The sequence below is a fragment of the Ambystoma mexicanum genome, chromosome 3q (assembly GCF_040938575.1).
Source record: "Ambystoma mexicanum isolate Mex_15411 chromosome 3q, UKY_AmexF1_1, whole genome shotgun sequence".
NCBI lineage: Eukaryota > Metazoa > Chordata > Amphibia > Caudata > Ambystomatidae > Ambystoma > Ambystoma mexicanum.
The window spans coordinates 16,387,512-16,393,511 of NC_090926.1; the positions used below are offsets into that span (position 1 = coordinate 16,387,512).

General features: G+C 44.3%; 1 long non-coding RNA gene across 1 annotated transcript in view; it reads left to right on the forward strand.

Moving 5' to 3' along the window:
- Nucleotides 1–5,635, forward strand: part of LOC138582021 (uncharacterized) — a 275,880-nt gene extending 270,245 nt beyond the window's left edge. Inside the window, exon 3 of the long non-coding RNA XR_011304930.1 lies at nt 5,576–5,635. This is a non-coding gene — a long non-coding RNA (uncharacterized lncRNA). The remainder of the gene's footprint in view (nt 1–5,575) is intronic.
- Nucleotides 5,636–6,000: the final 365 nt, after the last annotated feature.

Sequence of the window (6,000 nt, forward strand, 5' to 3'; positions counted from 1 at the left end):
CCTCAAAGTCTTGCATTGTGCACAGATTGCACATGTTGTGATATGCTCCATGACATCACATGCCATTGTGTACCACCATGACCAACGGAGTAATGCTTCTAGAGTCTTTTGTTGACCCGGATGAGCCGCAACCACCGAATCATGAGCCCATTGAAGAGCCAAAGTACGAGTTTGCCCAGGCAGAATAAACAACCGGCCTTGGATACATGGCAGGCCTTGAATCACATCAAGATTAAGGTTCGCCACCTCCTCAGGATGTGAAGAAACCCATTTCGCTTTGATGGTTCGCATAAGAGGTTGAATTGAGCAACCACAATTCACATTAGTGGGCAGAAGACGAAGTGTTCAATCTGAGCGTGACTATCCCCCACATGGAGGCGCGAAAGAGCATCAGCTAAAACCTGGGATTTGGCAAGTGGTAAGTGATGGTAAAATGGTACTGGGAGAAAAATAGATGCCACCGAGCCTGCCTGGTGGTGAGACACTTCCATCAACTGAAAGGCCAATAAGCTACGATGGTCAGAGTAAACTATGACTGAAGGCCGCGCACCCAACAGATGGTGCCTCCACTCGGTGAATGCGTCTCTGATGGCTAGGAGTTCCCTTTCCGTTATAGTGTAGTTTCTTTCATAAGGAGTCAGCTTTCGGGAGAAATAAGCTATCTGATGGGACTCCCCGGATTGAGGGCACACCTGCGGAGCACAGCTCCCACTGCGAAACCAGAAGTTTCTGCTTCCACAAAGAACAGCACCTCTGGATTAGGATGTTTCCTAACAGGTGCTGTAGTGAAGGCTGCCTTCAACTTCTCAAACGCAGTCTGCGCATCCAAAGACCACACAAAAGGCACTTTAGAGCTATTCAGGGCTGTCAAGAGAGCTGAGATAGAGGAGAAACCGTGGATGAAACACCTGTAAAAATTCACAAATCCTAGAAAGGACTGCAGGGCTTTAACTGACGTCGGTACATGCCAATCCATTACATCTTTTACTTTAGTAGTACTCAAACGGACTCCATGTTTGGGGAGCTCATAGCCAAGGAACTCTACCTCCGATGCATGAAATCAAGGGAAGAGGGTACTGATTCTTTACAGTTAACAAGTTAAGGGCCCGATAATCAATACATGGCCTGAGGTCACCCTCCTTCTTAGGAACAAAGAAGAGGGGAGAAGCGGATGGTGATTTGGAAGGACGTATGAACCCCATGGCTAATGCCTTGTCAATGTATTCTTTCAATACTGTATCTTTCTTCAGGGTCAAAGAATACACCCTACCTGCTGGGATCTTAGCCCCTGGTATGAGATCAATAACCTTGCATAACCTTGTACCATGCAGTGCTTCCAGCATGGCCACCCGGGTCTTTGCTTCTGGCATGGGAGTGCTGTTTGAGGCATCTTCCTGCATCCAGGGCAGTGATTGGTTAGGGGGTTTGCCTTGAGGACCAACGACGGACCGGCAGGCTAAGCCGGTCCCCTGAAACATCCTGTGCTTTCATTCTTAGCAACATGACGGAGACATGATCCTGCAACTTTCCTTCTCTCCTGGCTTTCATCACCAGAGTTTGTGTGTGCAGCTGCTCTTTTTCGGCCCCCCTGGTCGAGGTAGGTGGAATTTCCACGCACCCTTGCACCTTCATAATATCTTTTGGGCATTTTTGTGAGAAAAAAACGTTTCCCAATTTTAGCAGTTTTTGTGAATTTTCAGCGTTTAAATAGCGCTTCTCCATTGCGCTTCTAATTAGCCATGCTAAATTGTTTTTCATTTGCCCTGCACCTGTGTAAGATGTGGTTTTGTATAAAATTGCAAGCATAACCTTGCACCATGCATTGCTTTCTGCATGGCCGCCCGGGCCTTTGCTTCTGGTTTGGGAGTGCTGTTTGAGGCATCTGCCTGCATCCAGGGCAGTGATTGCTTAGGAGATTTGCCTTGAGGACCAACGACAGACTGGCAGGCTTCAGCCGACCCACCGCCTCCAAGGCCCACTTATAAGGCCCCAGTCAACTTCCCTGTCTGCTGCCAGGCCACTATACGCGACTTCTACCACCGCCCAAACCCTTCCTGATGTTGCTATCCCAGGACTACTGGACTACTATGACTCTCCTACCTCACTCTACATGGGTTAGTTACTGCCCCCTGACTGCCCTTGTACTCCCTTCTCTGCGTGTTATGTACCAATTCAAGTCTTTTCTGTACTCTCCCTTACCATTTTACCGCCACTTTCGTTTCCTGTAGTTCAGTGCCTTGCATTTGAATTGAAAATCAAACTTGGGTGTATTTTGCATTTGAATTGAAAATCAAACTTGGGTGTATTTTGCATTTAACTTTGCCCATTGATTGTAACCCACTAGCCCAGTGACTGTTCCATACCGCTGTACTTGCATACTCCTCCCTCTGTCTCCTATCTCTTCCCACTCATGGCGCTTTCTGTTTCTCCCATCTATTCCAATTGCTTCTCTATCAACTATTCTTCCCTTCTCACTTAGTCTGGAAAGAAGAAGTTTAAAAAGGATATCCTGGCCTCCAACCCAGGTCTCCCTATCGCTGACACCTATTCCTGGGCCTCTTCTAAACAGACCCTCACCGACATCCTCTTTGTCGTTCCTTTGCCGGATCTATGGACCACACATATGATCTCTGTGCTCTGTCCTGTCTCCTCCTCTCCCATTAATAGTGGCACTCGCTGGGAAGTCCTCATGGCTTCCTTTGACTCCTCCAGAGTCATCATCAATGTCTACCTACCAAGTTCAATGTAAAAGAAGTCAATGATATTACAATAATGGACATGGCCATTAAATCCATGACAGAGGAAATGGGGCGGGGGAGAGCTAAAACATTTAAAAACACAAATACCCACGTCACGAACGTTGGCCTGAATGACTGCTTAATTCTTGGTCCTGCCATTGAAGAAGAAGTAAAAAAGAGGATGAGATTCTCCCTAGGACCTTCTACACCAGTGCCTAAACAACTATATGGCAGAGAGGATGTGCACATGTTCAGTCTCCCACCACGACACAAACAGGAAACATACAACTTTACACGCGATACGAATGATGCTCAGTTTCGGAAAAACGAATGGCAGAAGGAGCAGGCCCAGCTGAGGCAACAGCATTGTAATGGCAAAATGCCGTTGGGCCAGTGTAAATCCCCAATAAATTCTAGGGAACAAATAGATATGTTTGACTTGACAACAGGGTTGCTTCCTGGGGGGAGGACTCATGAGGTTGGTGACAATGTTGAAGAGGCCGACTGTCGCCACAATGACATGGTTAAATTTGGTATGGATTTCCCGGTATTATCCAGGATTCTGGATCTTCTTGACAAGGGCCATGAGTTGACACACCTTGAGCTAGGGAATGTAAAAAATTCTATGAGTGAGATTTCATGCAAGATTAATAAAATGGAGGGAATGTTATTTACTTGACAAACGGTATCCTCTCTGGTGGGTGATCACAACAAAACTGCCAAGTTAGTCAATGAGAGCACGCAAACTCCGGCTGATCTCAGAATGGTCAATGTCAACATGAAATCCTTTGCAGAAATGGCAGCCATGCCACAACTTGACAATAAAACAATAGAGTCCATACCCAATTATGGGGGAGGTGAGGTGAATTTTGTATCCATAATTGAGCAAATTAAAACTGACATTATGGAAATCAAACTCGCCATTACTAAAGGGCAGGGAGAAAATGTAGAAACACTGATTGCATTGAAAGAAGCTGCCACTCCTACTGAGCACGGAGCAGATAGTCCTTCAGCACTGCTTGACTTAATCGACCTCTCAGAAGGAGACATGCAAGAATTGGGAGAGGCGATTGACCCTCCTCCTCCGGATGAGCAAATGGTAAAAGAGAAGGTTGTATTCACCCGTAGAGAAAAAAGAACTATTGTTAGAGCACAGAAAAGAAACGCGCACAACAAAAAAACGATTATTGCATTCAATAAAAAGAAAAATATGACGGTTGGAACTGATGCTCAGTTGAATGAAGCTCTTGGTAGCCAAGACGATGAAAATGGTTTCGATCTTCATCAACTCAATGATGACTCAAAAAAACATCTGGCCATGCTACTTGATGAGGCTGCTAGCACCACCAAGACGCCAAAAAAATGTGTAAAGAAGTTGAAACATATGATGACATCAGACATTCAAGATGTATTAACTGAGGCAGATGAAAGCAAGTATCAACCCAAAGAAAAGAAGTGTACTGCTCTCACTAGTATGGGCCCTCCAGGGGCACAAATGGCACTCTCACAGTTCTATAAAATGACAAATGAAAAGACCAATGCCCACAAAGGTACTAAGTCAACAAAGGTGGAGGGCCATGGGCCAGATAGCGTACAGCCACACGAAGAAATGCTAGCTGAACATATCGCACGTGACAAAACAACTAAGAAGTCACAACAAGCAAATAGTGAGAACGAGGAAGAAGCTCCTCGGGTAGCTGATTCCCAATCGACATGTCCAAAGCAAAATACTCCCTTCGTACTATCCACAATGAAAAAACTTCCATAGAGCCACAAATCCCAACTATTTCAAACATAAAGAGTAACATAGGACATAAAAAAGAAACAGTTACAGAGAAACAAATGTCCTTAGAAAACTTGGCACCATGGATGCCAATTATAATGGGGTGGGAGAATGATGTGGCGATTAATGGAAGAACACGTTTGAACAGAACCTTTATTCTAAAAGCCTTTCAGGCAATTCCATCTCTAAGAACTTTACGCTCTGATGACATAGAATGGATACGGTTAGCCACTGACTACAATCACCGTATGATTTGTGGCTTCCAATCAACAATCATTGCTAGGATGGTTTGGGAACAAAGAGAGAACTTTGCAGTGATCGGTTTAGAACCATTTTATTTCAGTGTGAAAGAGATGCTGAGACCTTCCTTGTAACACCACTCAAAAAGGAGGGAGAGAACAATGTGCTATTACAATCTGGCCCGCTATCCAACCTTAATGAAGAACCTATAAAGCAAATCCTTACCTTGGCAGCATCACTCAACAGGATTACTACTGATGCTCAAAGTAACGATACACGGCCATCCAAGGGTAAAGGGGAATGCTAGCACACAGATAATCCTTTGCGAATTATGTCATGGAATAGCTGTGGCCTGGCAAATTTTTTAAGATGGGTCAACAAGAATGAGTTTAATGACCAGCCTGAAATTATTATGCTTCAGGAAACTATGCACACTGGAGCTTTTGATGTGGCAGGCTATGAATGTTTTGTACACCCAGCATCCAAAGGTTTAAAGGGACGACCTTCGGGGGGCATAGCGGTACTTGTGAAGAATACATGTAGATTCGAATTAAATCCCTATCTTCCCACTGATACTAAAATTGTAATCATATGTATTTATTGGAACAGAGCAACAATGGGTTGGAAAGTTATGGAAAATACTCTTGACATTATCCTTGAAAGAATCTTTGTGAGAAATAACAATGTGGGTGTGTTAATTGGGGGGACCTCAATTCATCCTGTTTTATTCCGAATCCGGAAATTGTTGACATAAGCAACACTAAAACTCTGCCTTCCATGAAATATGGACTAAAATGGGTAAATGTCTTATTAGGTTGGGACATGCAGTTGGTGCCCCCTTTGGATGAGAGCAAGCCTATCACCTGGAAACGAGGTAAACTGAAGTTATATATTGATCATTTGTTTTATCTCTTCTTCATTGGTATCATGGTGTGAGAAAGTGAACATCCTTGATATGGGATGTAGTGATCATGCTGCAATCTGTATGGAAATGGGAATCTCATACTGGTGTTATCACTCTGATACTGTGCTCAAACTTGTTGAGATGGATAGACCAGGGAGAACTGTAAGATGGAATCCTCTGACCTGTAAGAAACGTATTACTATGATCAGAGAAGATCCAGAATTCAGGAGATACACCTACTGCCATATTGGAGCTGACATGGAGATGGAATGAGAATTGCTTACCTGCATTAATAACCACGTCAAAATTATCTTTGTGCGTGCCTGTTCGGACCA